This window comes from Ambystoma mexicanum, chromosome 9 (genome assembly GCF_040938575.1).
Source record: "Ambystoma mexicanum isolate Mex_15411 chromosome 9, UKY_AmexF1_1, whole genome shotgun sequence".
NCBI classification, from domain to species: domain Eukaryota; kingdom Metazoa; phylum Chordata; class Amphibia; order Caudata; family Ambystomatidae; genus Ambystoma; species Ambystoma mexicanum.
In genome coordinates, this window is record NC_090931.1 from 512,927,559 (window position 1) to 512,943,002 (window position 15,444).

The 15,444-nt window shown below is 49.0% G+C and overlaps 1 protein-coding gene across 3 annotated transcripts in view; it reads left to right on the forward strand.

Annotated features, from left to right (window-relative positions):
• Positions 1–15,444, forward strand: part of CLUH (clustered mitochondria homolog) — a 2,231,193-nt gene that overhangs the window by 86,033 nt on the left and 2,129,716 nt on the right. The window lies entirely within an intron of this gene.

Here is a 15,444-nt window from a genome sequence, read left to right on the forward strand (position 1 = left end):
AGCTGCAGCTTTCCTGCTCTGGTCTCCGGTCCCCGTCCTCCGCGTACAGCACTAATGAAGGGAAAGCCACCCAGCGGTAGCTTTTGTTTACAACAGCTGGCTGGCTTTTCCTTCATTAGTGCCGCAAAAGCAAAAGCCAGCACAGGAGGGCATCCATTTCACAAAATGGATGCGCCCATGTGCTTGCTTTTGCGAATTTTGAGCTTGAATAGCTCAAAATTTTACATAGGAAGTTTTAAAAAAGAGAATGCTAGTATTTTTTTTTATGTTGCTTATCTATTTTTTAAATAACATTTTTTACTAGACCATGCCTTTAAAGGGATCTAAAATGTTCTGGTCAGCAACATACTGACGCAGCTCTGGTGAGCAGGCTTCCGAAAAATGCTCAAAAAACAAAAGTTGTTACAATTCAACAAACGTTTTCACTTTGTAACCATCAATCCACCACATCATGTTCATGTGCGCAGCAATCGCCCAGTCAATCCAAGTCGCATTCTCTTTCTTAAATTCCCTGAACCTTTTAAGGTATTGGGTCAGTGTCTTGCCAAACTTGGCAATCAAAGCAGACTTTTGCACTCATACTGACCCATTTCTTCCACACTCGGTTTCAGAATACAGTCATATCCAGTCTGAGGCACTCTGCTTAATAAACACTTAGCCCAATCTCTTTTATCAACATCATGAATTGCACAAGCCCTCAAACGCTTTAATCCATTGGAGGATATCGGAACCTGCCGCATACACACCAACCAAATCTTTCATAAACTTCGTGGCTGGGGACCTGACATTAGCGAAGGACAGCAGCAGCAGTTCTTCTTCCAGTGGGCTTCAAAGTTAAGCGTCAGTTTCTACTTCAGCTTCTGAACGATTTCTAGCTGTGAGGCCCCCAGATATACTGTTGATCTCCCATTCATTCTTCTGTGTCACTCTCAGGCAACCAATCACTCAGAAGGGAATTCAGGCAGTCAGTCAGCCGATCAGGCGCACAGTGCATTCAGTAACAACACTGGGGTGGGGGTGGAGGGGTGACGTCCCTCTCATTGTGTTTCAATAGAACAAACATTGTGTTATGTCTTATTTTTTGTACACCCACCTTAATTAGAAAAGTGTACCATGCACATATTCGCAAGCAAAAACACAATTATTCGTTCAAACTAAGCCAGCCTTTATTAATTAGCTGTTATTTTTTTTTCTTTATTTTTTCTTTTTCTCATTTGCTAACTATGACATTACTGCATTTCATTATCATAGTTTTACAGACCGGGATCTTGGCGGCAAGGTCCCATAACTTGACAGTGTGTCGTAATGTTTGTGTTACACCATCACCTCCCGTTACTTGTGAATATATAATTTATACACAATCTAATCAGAATCACATTTGGAGCAATCGATACACATATAGTTGCAATGCCGAACACAAAAAGGGTGACCCAATAATGGGCACCGTGCCTTCAGGCCATTCTTCTCCATCCAGACACTCGCGACACAGAATGTGGGCTTGGACAAGCATTCTGCCATTCAGCACCACACACTGCATTCATACCAGTTTTGGCCAGGGCTGTCTCAGTCATTGTGTCAACCACCAGATACTAGACACCCATAAAACAGAATGCGTCTTCGTCCCACTCCATTCACCCAGGTCCCACTCCACGGGCACACCCACAACATAGTCATTGCGAAGGCTCCAGACAGTCTGGCCTGGACTTCCCCCACAACACCATATATGGAACTTCCACCCAACAGCCAGTCAGGGGGAAGGGACAGAGTCGGGGCTTCCTGGGACTTCGGGAAAAGGTGACCGGCAATAGAAAGCAAGAGACCATCTTGTTTCATATCAGGAATCCACTGATTCCAATGACAGGGCCTGGGCATCCCAAAATGGAGGAGGCGCAGGGCACATGTCAATACAGCACAGAGCTGCCACAAGCCCATAACCTGCTATGTGGGCCACACACAGGTGTCCAAAAACATACACCAGGAGTACAGGGCCGTACTCCCACCCATGGGTGCCATAAAGGTATCGCAAGGGTCTGTTCACCAAACCAAATACAGGAAGAGCCACACCACCAGGAGTCTCGCGTGAACTCGTGCGTGGAAAACAAATCAGAACACATGATAAAAAGCAGTTAAGACAAGTATTCAGAGGCCCTGTCCCGCTGATGCATTTCCAGCATCACATAGAGAAAGTTGGAGTATGGTGAAGGATTGTGAATGCCTGAAGTTGAGCTCGTTCAGAACCTCAGGCTCAGCGAATATTCACTCTTAATAGTTGGCTGCTGAATGGTGGCCAGCCAGGTTCTGGTTCTCGGATCTAGTGAAACTATCCAAACGGACCCCAATATCTCTACCATTTTGCCAGGACTTGCTGATGATGGAGGAAGGGAACTCGACAGCCTGGTACCAGAGGTCCCTAGGCCATCTAGGGGACTCTGACGAGAACCTAAAATTATACCATCAGCTTGGACAGGATTCTACCAGATCACAGTATAAAAGCAACTGGCTAAGATTCTGTCACTGGTCCCGTTAAAAGGACAAGTGTCCTTTAACTGCTCCATTAGACGCAGTCCTTTTTAATCTCTCATCTGGCACATGCAGACCGTTTTGTTTGTTGGTGTTGGGTGCCTGCCTAAATTCAGACTATCAATGTTTCTCGATTGCAAACCAAGTGGTAAAGCAACACTTGGATGGTCTTGGCTGTCTGTTTCCAACAGTCAAACTTCCTCACCCCAAATGGATTTTAAACCTAGTCCTAACAGTGTTGTGCGACAAACCATTTGAGCCAGTGACCTCGACGGACATCAGGCTGGTATCCTGGAAGACTGCATTCCTGGTATCAATTACCTCAGCCAGGAGAATAAGCGAGATATAGAATCTAGTGGCTGACAATCCTTTTACGTTTCATCATGACATGGTAGTGCTGCTCACTCACCCGTCATTTCTTCCTAGAAAAAGGTGTCCGAATGGCACATCAACCAGGAGATTTGTCTCTCTGAATTCTTTTTGAATCCAACCTTGGAATCTGAAAAAGTTCTCCACGCGTTGGATGTCAGGAGGGCCTTGAGATTTTACCTGGACAAGAGCAAGGCATTCAAGAAATACCCCCCAGCTCTTGTGTCATGTTCGGAGGCCCAAATAAAGTTTCTTCTGCATCAAAAGTGACCATTGCCAGATGGATTGTGGCTGCGATTCTAGAAGGCTATACCCTACAGAAACAGCCACATGCGAAGGGTCTTCCCGACAACCTCGTTGGAGCAAAATCAGCATCAGTTGCATTTCAAAGACATGTCCCCTGGGACACTATCGCAAAAGCAGCGACTTGGGCCTTTTCTTGGGGCCTTTTGTAGACACTTCTGCATGGACGTGAGTTTAAGAGCAGATGCTCAATTTGGTCAGGCGGTACTGAAGAATCTCTTCAGCTAAAGTTCCAAATAGTACATTTCACCCCCTGGGAGACAAGTGCTAGTGAATGGCCCACAAGTATGGAGGAAAGGGGCAGGGACGTAAGAGTATGGGAAAGATACTCCTCATAGTACTCCTAATCCATAGTCCCCTTTTCTCCATACGCCCTTCCTCCATCCCCCTAAAAGTACCTTTGCTTATCAGTTACAGCCAGACCTACGTTGATCCGAAAGGACTGAGGAGCAAGGGCCAGAGGTGTTGCTTGGGGAGGCAGAACATCTGGCTGTGCATGCACTCGTGCCTTGACATATAAATAAGACGACCATTTGTGTATGGCATTACAAAAAGCTCTGGTCCCACCCCAAAGGACAGAATGTCCCGCAAGTATGGAGGGAAAGGGAGTATGGACTAGGAGTACGGTAGTCACTATGGTGAGTAGCTTTTTCTTTTTTCTACAATTGATATTCTGTCTCTAATATTGGCAGCCACAGGTGTTAAAGTATATTCCTTTACAATCTGTCAGCCATTGGCACCTATTTGAATTCTGACTCTTGCACCTTCACCCATTCAAATCCAGTGGTAAATTGTCATTTGGATGGGTTGCTTCATCTCTACCTGCCCGTTAAACCCCCCCCCCCCCCCCCCCCCCGCCCTCTCCCCCCATTCCCATCCCCAGGTCAAATAAGACTTTAACGTGAGTGTCAATGTTTTTTTTTTTTTTAAGAACTTTATTTTTGGGTTGCATGTCACAGTGCACTCGCCGTGCCTTGCATCAACATATTACAAATTTACTTTACAGAATGATATCCCAACTCCCGTTACAATCTTTCAAAACAGGTATGCATCTTCGTATTTACATACAATGTGAAATTACATATAGTCTACAGTTTAGTATGTTGTATCCTCTCCACTTCCGCTATCAGAGTTTTCAATGTCCGTTGAGGCTTCAGCTAAGTATGTCCTGAGTGGGGCCCAGTTGCGAGGAACTGTTCTGCTGTAGGGGGCTGACTGCTCTTCCATTTCTGGAGGATGCATTTCTTTGCTACAGTGCAAGAGACGTTGAACAATCTCCTCATTTTCTCTGGGGCTTACCAATGTCGCAAACGGGTATTTGGGAGGACTCGGGGATGCAGGGATTACTGTTATGGCCTTGAGGATTTTGGCTACCGCTAGCCAGAATCCCTCTATCTGGGGCAAGCCCAATACATATGGAACAAGTCTGCACCAGGGGCGTGGCATTTCGGGCACCTGTCTGGGACGGTCTTGTAGAACCTTGCCATTTTGGCGGGGGTGAAATGAAGTTTGTTCAGGATCTTGAATTGTATTAGCCTTAGGCCTGCATTAAGTGAAGTCTTCTTAGATAGGAGGCAGTATCTAGACCATTTCCCTGTCTCGATGGTGATGTCCATGTCTCTTTCCCATGAAGCATTAATGTTGTTTGCCGATTTCGTGTGAGCCTGAACAATATTATACAATTTGGACACCCCAGTGCCCGTCTGAGAGTACAGTGACTGGTAACATGCGTGTTTAGGGGGTTCATCCGGGAACATTGGCCACCTATCTTTGAACGCAGCTTTCATACGATGGTATTGTAGTGTAACTAATTGGTTTCTACCAACTGATTCTGCAAAATCTTCAGGTGTTACGAATTTGCCGTTGGGGAACATAGTTTTCATCGTGAGGTCGTACTCGGGTAGCCAGTGTCTCCTGATGGCCATGTCGTATGTCGGCTTAATGCCTGGGAAGTTCCAGAGCGGGGCATGGGAATCATAAGGGGATTCTATGTGGAGATGCTTGCTTATTTCTGCCCACGCCGCAACAGTGCAGGAGGCGGGGTCGAACTTGCATTAGTCTTTGTGTGACTTTGTAAATATGATGGATCGCAAGTCTGTTGGGCGGACAGAATGTTGCTCAATAGGTACGTGTGGGGTGCTGTCAGAGGGTTCTTGCCAGAACTTTGCATAGTGTGCCTGTGCCACATAATGGTACAATTCAAAATCGGGGGCAGCGAAGCCCCCCATCTCATATGGTTCGACCAGCTTGTCCCATTTCATTCTATTTGCGCCACCGTTCCACACAAAGGTGGTGGCCATGGAGCGAAGATTGTCGAAGAAGGACTTACCCGGCCATATAGGCACATTACAGAAGATTTATAGGAGCTTAGGGAGTACTGTCATCTTTAGGACTGCTATCCGACCGGCCAGAGATATGGGAAGTTTGGACCTGATTTGAAGTTTAGGATATATGGTTTGTAGCGTGGATTCATAGTTATCTATATAAAGGGAATTCTTGTTGTGAGAAACCAGGATTCCTAGGTATCGGATGTAATTGGGGGGGGGCCCATGCCAGGCCATGAGTATTTGTGGGACAAGAGGTGGCTTGTGTCAGTGGGAAGATCTCAGATTTGGCAGTGTTGATTTTATAACCTGAATGTGTTGTAAATTCAGTGATCACCGCTAAAATGGGGGAAAGGTTCTGTTCTGGTTCTGGTAGTGCATCATCTGCATACAATGAAATGGCTTGATATACTCCGGCCATTTTGATACCTCTGAGGTCTTGTTCAGCCTGGACTGCAGCTGCCACCGTTTCAATTGTGAGGGCGAAGAGGATGGGAGAGAAGGGTCATCCCTGCCTAGTTCCCCTGCCTAGAGTAAATCGGTTGGATAGGGTACGATTGGTTAAGACTCTGGCTTTGGGCGAGAAGTAAAGAAGTTTGACACAGCCAATCGGATAGGGGCCGAATCCGAATTTGAGTAGGACCTCGAACATATACAACCATGACACAGAATCGAACGCTTTTTCGGCGTCCAATGAAATGGCAACTGCTTGTGCCTCCGGCTTAATCTGTGCTAGGATGCTGAATAGTCCGTGCAGGTTCAGGGCCGTGGATCTAGAAGTGATAAATCCACATTGGTCAGGATGTATTAAGGTGGTCATTTTGGGGAGCAGCATAGTGGCCAGCACCTTCGCGAAAATCTTGGCATCTGTGTTAATCAGGGACAAGGGGCGGTAGGAGGAGCGATCGTATGACGGGCGTCTGGGTTTCAAGAGTACCGTGATGACTGCATCTGACATGGATTCAGGTAGCGAGCCAGAGCTCGTGGACTCTTCCCATACATGGGTCAATATTGGGGCGAGTATCGGGGAGTATGCCTTGTACAGGTCGGCGTTTAGACCATCGGGGCCTGGTGTTTTACCTGCTGTTAGTGCTTTGATCGCCTCCGCAATTTCCTCACAAGTTAGGGTTGTTCAAGTGACCAGTTAGAATGCTTGCAATGGGTGTATGGTTGTGATCATTGAGAAGTATACGGGCCAGGAGGTGTCCTGCTCTGTTGCCCTCCCCATATTTGCGTGCCCTTGAAGGAGTGGCCATGTATTGTTGTTCTTTGGCGGCCAATTCATTAAAGGATTGGAGGTGAAGGCTGATGTCCACTAAGATGTGATTGTCATGAGTCCTGCTATAAGCGGATTCAAGCTTTTGCAGGATTAATTCTTTATTACCCAAGTCGGTTCTGACGGTCCTGAGAAGGCCGGACGTCTTGGAAATGAGATTGCCCCGAACCCATGCCTTAAATGTTTCCCATATGGACGCCCAGCTGTCCACCGAGCCTTTGTTTAGCTGAAAGAATTCCTCCTTCTCAGTTTATAGTGCTTCCACTACATTCGGGTCCTTCAATATGTTTGGGGGGCATCCTCCAGCGTTGTGCAGGGCGGCCGATGTCGGGGAGCAGTATGTCGAGGATGACAGGAGAGTGGTCCGAGAGTGTGCGCGGTAGGATATCGCAGCGCTCAATGGAGTTGATAAGGGGGGAGGAGATGAGCCAGTAATCTATTCTTGATTCAGAATCGTGGACTGAAGAATAGAAGGTATATTTCCTCTCTAAGGGATGGGTGCCCCTCCATGCGTCTGACAGGCTAAGTTCCTCCTGGGCTTGGCGCACCACGTTGGCCGCTTGAGTGAGGGCTCTAGGTTTACTATAGGACCTGTCTAGTTGGTATCGAGGATAGTATTTAGGTCTCCTCCCCACAGTACCCAGGCTTCCGTTGTAGGGCCTATCTCTGCAATGAGTTGCGTGTAAAACTCTGGTTCGTTTAAGTTTGGGCCATATGTGTTAATCAGTATAAATTTCCGGCCTGGCACTGGACCCCAGATCACAACATATCTGCCCTGTGGGTCGATTTTACTCTTCTCGGTGGAGAACCCCAGTGAGGTATGTATTAACGTGATGACACCTCTACACTGAGAGGAGTAATCCGTGTAATGCCTATTTGTTTCCCCATTGCCGTAGGAGACTCTCGTTGGTGGGTTTTAATGCATGAGTTTCCTGGAGCTTAGCGATGTGAGGACAATGTCTGATGTATGCGGCTATTTTGCTGGCTTTCGCCCTATTGTTTAGCCCCCGGATATTCCAGGTAAGTAGCTTTAGTTTGAGCCCCCTGGGAATGCTGGTTTTCTGCGCCATTTCCGTGCGTCATACAATAGCTTGGGAGAACGGGTTGTCATGCAGAGGACGACCGCGAGTGGAACCGTGAGTGCAATTTAAGTGATGGTTAATACAACTAAACATAGAGCCTGGTGCCCAACAGGGTCTTCCTGTGGCGTTAACAAAGTGTGCGAACCGTAGAACAAACCCCCGAAGTCCATGCCCACCCCCTCCCACACCATCGTACCCAACTTGATGATGAACCCTTTTAACTAACTTGTGGGTATTCCCAAAGAAGGGGACACAAGTGCAGCAACTCCGCTTCAAGCTCGGGCACATCTCATCCGGCATCATACAAGGATGGAGGGCAGAGGATTTCCCCCGCTTCACCCCGTTTCCAGCAATTTCGGTGGCCGGGGCAGACCAGCCGTGACAGCGGCTGGGGCCAGTGGGTAGGGAAACAAGTTATACTGGTTGTTGCAAATCGTTCTGGTCGAGTTCCCGCCTTCCGGGTGGAAGGGGTATCGAGGCTTCCATGTAGGCCAAAGCAGTTGCAGGGGATTTGAAGAAGTGCGCTCTTCCGCCATGCTGTATACCAAGTTTCGCAGGAAAGAGAAGGGAGTAGCGGACCTGGCGCTTGACGGCTTCGTAGGATCGCCTTTGAGTTTGGACACCTGCAGAGAAATCCGGAAATATATGGATGTTGTCATTGCCGAACCTCAGAGGACCCTTCTCTCTTGCCAGCCTGAGGACGGCATCCCTATCTCTGTAATTCAACAGTTTGGCTATCACCGTGCGGGGAGGAGCCCAGGCCTGGGCGGTGGAGCAAGGGAGCGATGTGCCCGCTCAACAAGGAACTGGGGTGAGAGTGCCTCCTCCCCAAGGAGGGATTTCAGAAGGTCTTCGGTTCGGGACTCCGTTGGACCCTTGCAGAAGGTCTCTGACAGGCCGACTATACAGATGTTGTTTCGTCTGGACCGAGATTCCAGGTCGTTGCACTTGTCACTGAGTTTATTCATTTCCCCCTTGAGGGACAATATGTCCTGAGTGTTTTGCCGAGTAGAATCCTCATTCCCACCAACTCTGTTCTCAACTTCAGTGATTCTGGCACTTTCCTTGGCCACACGAGTTTTGAGGGAGCCAATCGTGGAGACAATGTCATCGAGCTTGACATTAATGGCCAGGAAACCATTCTGGACCGTGGTCAGTAGATGATCAAATTTTGTGTCTTCTGTATTCGAGGGAGAAGCAGGAGGTTGGAGCTTCGGGTACTCCATAGGCGATTGTGAACTCGTAAAAGAGTCCATGGGACCTGTCTTCCTGGCTTTGTCTACGTTTTTCCCAGGCATTATGGAGGAGAAGAGATAGTCTGAGCCAAGTAGGATAAGAGGTCCGTGTAGTAAGGTATGGTGGGAGACGGATCAGGAGTACGAAAGGACCGCAGGGGTCCCGGCATGACCGTGACCCTGAAGGCACCGACAATGGCGTGATCTGTGGCCTACACGGGGCAATGACCCTCCAAGGTGCTGTGCGCTGATTGTCACCGTATGATTGGACGGTGGTGGGCTCCGAACCAGTTGAGGGAGAGCAGCGGGTGACCCAGGGGGCCGGTAGCCGCGTCAGTCAGGGGGCTGTACTCTGATGCGTTCAATCAGGACCCTAGAGCGCAGCGCTGAATGTATTGTAGTCACCCACGTTATAGCGGGTGTCCGCGGTGTGCTAATCCAAATAGGAGCTAATTTCCTGTGCGAACGGCCCCAAGGCCACCCACTAGTGCCCAGGTGGGAACGGCACCGGAGTCCCGGATTCCGGGCTCCAGAGGGTAGTAGAGGATGCTTGGGAGGGTCCCCCGATTGGGTTGGATGTTTGGATCCTGTAGTATCACACTGTGTGGTTGGGGGCTTTCATCCGCCAAGTCCGTGCCCAGTTGTTGTCATTGGGGGGGGGGGGAGCGGCTCGACCCCCTCCAGCATCCCGAGCTGAATATGAATTTGGGGCCGAGACCCCCGCGCAGGCCCCCAGGCAAGCCCGGTTCCACGTACCTCACTTCGGGGGCGGGTGGCGAAGACGCGATCAAGGATGTGCCTCGGGCAGCTGGAGTGCACTGTCGTCGGCCCGCTCCCAGACATGCGGATGACCGCGGCAGGCCCTGGCGCGTAGGAGCGGAGGATTCAGACACCGGCAGCCAGGTCTCGCTGGAGGCGGACACAGCGCAGCTTCAGGATCACTGCGGCGAGGGAGTTGAGGGGAAGCCTTGTCGCGGGTGCTTTCCTAGGGAAGGAGAACGATGCAGGGCACTCCGTGCCGAGCAGAGCACAGTGTGTCCGGGAGTGCGTGTCGCGGAGTATCGCGGCCTCAGCCAGCCAGCCCAGCTCCGCCCACTGAGAGGCACAGTGTGAAAGGGAGCCGCAGCGCTCTCGTGGATTCCTGTGGAGCCGTGAAGCGGCTCGGGTCTGTGGCGACAAGGACCACACGGGTTCCCCAGCTTGGGGAGTCCGATTTGGGTCGAATTCACCTGCAGGATCAGGATTCTCCCGGGGAGCCGTAGAAGTAGTCTGCAAGGCTCAGTGTTCGCTGGAAACGGGAAATAAAACGATCAGGATTCATGCCAGAGAGGAGCTCCTCACTCAAGCGGCCATCTTGTTGCGCAACAGCGCCCCCTTCGAGTGTCAATGTTTTTTGTCATAAGCCTTTTGAGCCCATGTCCACCATCGATCTGAAGTGGCCTTCCTAGCTACCATCACCTTGGCTAGGAGAATAGGCGAGTTACAAGCAGTTTGAATCAAGGAACCCTTTCTGTCCTTTAACAGGGGCAAGGTAGTCTTTCACACGCATCCCTCTTTCCTCCCTAAGATAATATCAGATTTTCATTTCATATATCTACTAATCAATCATCTTACCCGTGTTTTTTCTGAAGCTCTCGTATGGAGTGGAACAAATCTAACACAACTTGGATGTGAAAAGGGGTTTTACCTGGACAGGACAAAGGACATTGGGACGTCCTCCAACCTTTTTGTTCCATTTGGAAACTAAAGCAATGTGTCCCAATCATCTAAGGGCACCATTTAACATTTTGCGGGAAGGCCTTGAACTGAGTGAACTTCCAAAATGCAGGAAACCATCCAAAGGTCTCCATGCACGGAGGGTGCTGTGTAACACATGCGCACAAAGATGGTTCCTATGGGTGAGAGAAAAGATCCCATAAGCATTGAACACAAAAATAGCCTAGAACACACATAGCAAAGATGCCTAAGAGTGGGAAAAAAAGTCCCACTCTTGGCAGGTAAAAAGAAATTAACCCTTCAAATCCAGCAAAGCTGCTGGGGGACTCTATAGGTAAGGGAAATTAGCCATAAGTGAGAATTCTCCCTAACAAGGACCCAGCTCCGATGGTGACGATCACAACGGACTCCTCCCTCCTGGGCTGGGGTGCGACGTTAGATCTTCTACAGGTTTCGGACCTCTGGTCGCCTCAGCACAAGCTTCTTCACATAAATCATATGTAGCTTCTGGCGGTCTTCCTAGCACTCGGGGCGTTCAGACCGATCATTGCCAACAAGGTGGTACGCATACACACGGACTATGTGGTGTCGATGTATTACATCAACAAGCAAGGGGGAAATGAAGTCAACACCCCCCCCCCTCGTGGACCTGTCCATCCAGATTTGGGAGTGGGCCGTGCTTCATGGGGTCTGGCTGTTTGCAGTGCACATCCCGGGCCAGCTGAATGTCACAGCGGATGCCCTCAGCCGGTGGACAGTGGTCAGCTACGAGTGGGAGTTGAAGGCGGAGGCCCTCTCATGGATCTTCTCGCGTTGGGGCACGCCAGAGGTGGATTTCTTCGCTACGGCGGTGAACAAGAAGCTTCCTCGGTATGCCTCGAGAGGGGGGCTGGGAGCCTCCTCTCTGGGGGATGCTCTCGAGATTCCATGGCGCAACATGAGAGCTTATGCCTTCCCGCCTCTGCCTCTAGTCCATCAAGCAATTTGGAAGCTGAAGAATTTGGTGAACTGCTCCCTTCTACTCGTAGCCCCCTGGTGGCCGGCCAGGTTTTGGTTCTCAGAACTTCAACACCTGTCGGTGTATCCGCCGATCAGGTTACCAGTGACCCCCGATCTTCATCAAGGGGAACAGCAGATGTGGCACCCCTCCCCACATTCGCTCAGCTTGGCGGCATGATGCCCGAGTTCAGGTCTTTATAGCATCTTAACTTGTCTATGGATAACCTGCATATTATCCAGGCAGCCAGGAAACCCTCGACCAGATCCCAATACAGTAGTAAATGGCTCAGGTTCTGTCATTGGTGTTTGGAAAAGCAGTTGGATCCAAGTGTGACTACGATTGACACTGTGCTGTCCTTTGTGTCCTCCTTTGCAGAGTCGGGTGTTCACGTTCTGTCATGCAGAACTTACTACCTTTCAGCGGTCTCTGCTTATCTTTTTACAGACCAATGTTCCTACTCTCTGAGTAACCCAGTGGTTAAGAGGAATTTTACAGGCTTGACGCGCCTCTACCCTCCAGTTCGTAGTCCGCACCCGCCGTAGGACCTAAATGTAGTCCTGACGGCGATGTGCCATAAGCCTTTTGAACCAATGGACACGGTGGACCTCAAGTACCTATCCTGGAAAGTGTCCTTTCTGGTCGACGTTACGTCAGTGAGGCAGGTGAGTGAGCTCCAGGCCTTGTCAGTGGAGCATCCCTTCTTGGTCTTTCACAAGGACAAGGTGGTCCTATGGACAAACCCTGCCTTTCTACCGAAGGTGGTAACTGAATTCCATCTGAATCAGTCGATCTCCCTGCCGGGTTTTTTCCCCAAAACCCTACCTCGGAGGCAGAAAGGGTTCTGCACTGTCTTGATGTCAGAAGGGCTCTTAAGTTCTACCTGGACTGGACTTCCGAGCTTAGGAGTTCTTCTCAACTTTTTGTGACTTTCGGTAACCCTCAAGGTAAGAAGGCGTCTAAGGCGACTATTTCTCGGTGGATCGCCGCCTGCATTACGGAGTCTTTCACTGTCCAAGGCCTGAAACCGACTAAGGGTATTCGTGCACACCTGGTGCGGGGCAAGGCAGCTGCGGTTGCTTTTCAGAAGTATGTCCCCTGGGAGTCCATCGCTAGGGAAGCTACTTGGGCCTCCCCATCCACTTTTTGTAAGCATGATTGTCTTGACATGAGCTCGAGAGCTGATGCTCAGTTTGGTCAGGCTGTACTGAAGAACCTTTTTCAATAAGTAGTATTTCCATCCACCCGTAATTCCAGTTACAAGTGCTTTGGAATCTCCCATAAGTATGGAGGAAAGGGCACGGGACATAGGAATATAACCAGGTTACTCACCGTAGTGACCACCTTACTCCTAGTCCCCTTTCCTCCATACGCCCGCCGTCCCCTCTAATAAGGTTCCTCTGTTATTGCTAATAGGTCTCTGACCTGGCGATTAGAAAAGGACTGCTGGGCGATGCGCTGGGCGGAGCCAAGGTGGGCGGGGTTCCGGCCGCGTGCCGGGCCCCGTGCAGAAAGAGAGGAAGGACACATTTTAAAATAAATACAAATTTTGGATGCTTTTTACAAAGTGCTCCGGTCCCGTCCCACAGGAAGGAGAGATGTCCCATAAGTATGGAGGAAAGGGGACTATGGACTAGGAGTAAGGTGGTCACTACGGTGAGTAACCTGGTTATTCTTCAATGGATTGCATTGACTGACATTGTTTGAGCAACAAGAGACTGATGGTGCTGCCCAAGGCACAGAAGAAGAAATTGAGGCCAGTGGGGTAGACTGAATACAAGTTAGAAGTACGAACAGGCAGTGGGAGGGGGGGTTTGAGGAGTTTAAGGGGAACAGTATGAAGTAATATGAAACACTTGATTATGTAACTATTGTTGGTTGTTGTGGTTCTGAAAAAGAAACCTTTTTTAAAAAGTTTGTATCATCGCAAGTAATGTCGTGTGGTCTTTTAAGGAGTCATTTAGATGTTCATGAAGTTTCATGAACGGTGCAAGGACAGTGGTCATAGTAGACATCATGGTAAAGAGGTCGGGCTTTTCTCTTTTTGATGGTGCATTCAGTTTGGGTGAACCAGGACGCTGCTCGTTTCTATTTTCGTTTAGGTCCGTTTGATCAAGAATGTTATGTGGATGCCCCGCACTGAAGACATTCAAATTTTTCTCAGTGGACTGGCAGGCTGGGTCTGATGGTGACGCCCTGGGACTATTCCCACCTCCAACTTGGCTTGAGTACGATGTGACTTACTCCAGAAAGACAGTCCTACTGCGTCCGTCACCAGGGGAGGTGAGGCGCTTGAAGTATCCACCCCCACTGGCATGCTCACCGTCTGATCTATGGCGCATATGCTGTCTATCTAAGGTAAATGGCAGTGTCGCCTTTTCCCGGGCATCCAGGTTCATTAGATGCACAGCAGATCCTTTGGGTTGGTGAATCCGATCCACCTCCCGTTTTTTGAACCAGGAGCTGAATCCTTTGATGTAGATCGCACTTCAGTGGATAGTTGTTGGTAACAGCAGACCCAGAAGGCCTTACACTTTTCGCCAAAGAGACCTGGGGTCGAGATGTTTTTACAAAAGGAGCAAAGTTGTACGGAATTGCTGTTTTTGTCATTTTGGTCGCACAACTCCTCTTTTAGTTGCTTGCCACAAGATTCCTCACCCTACAGCAGTTCAGCGTCTGAAGTCCCCCAGCTGAAAATCATTAGGGTGAAAGGCTTGCTTTGTCATAAAGAGAGACGGCACTGTAGAGCAGGGGTGACGTCCTCTTGTGGGGATTTTATAGTATACCTGTGGTTTGTGTGCCGTTTTTGGCAGGGCGGCTTATATTCATAGAATAAATAGTAAAATAATGTAAAGGTTAGATATTATTTTACTGCTACTATTCAGACTTGAAACTAACCAGACTGATCTATTAAATTACAGGGTTTTTGTATTGCACACAATGGCTAACTTAAAAGGCTTCACGAATACTTGCATGTTTCTAAAGCCAGGCTGGCATGCTTGCTGTAGCAAACAAGATCAGTTGAAGGGTAATTCAGCATGACCGGCTGGAAAATCGGGGGGTATTTGTGGGTTGTAGGCAAGGTGATTGTAATAGGCGGTTAGGGACCCAAACAGCTGATTTACACAATGCCTCTGATAATCCTGCAGGAATTCAAGTTTATTTGCTCAATCGCATGGTGAAGGGGGTGATAGCTCAGGGGCAGGGGCTCGGGGGCAACGTGTTTGTCTTGGAAGCATGACAACGCAGCACTAGACGGGTTTGAATCCCGATACCGCGCTTACAAACCTATCTCTGGTATTAAGCGCGTTTATAAAAGAACAATTATAATAATTATAAATGCAGATTGTTTTATTGTTTGTTGTTTTGGCCATGTCTTTCACATGTGCTTCATGGAACTATGCTGTGCTAACTGCTAAGCGCTTTGTTTTTGTTCTTGCCGATGAGGTGGGCAGGTTGTTGGGACACATATTGCTTTTCTCGCTTAAGTCACTTGCGTGGTGTAATCTTTTGCATTCTGCATTGGGATTTACTGGTGTTTTCAGTGATATGTGATTGGCTGACATTTTGCGCAAGTCTCCTTGTGTGAAGTTGGTGTGTAATGTAAAAGAGCTTGATTGTA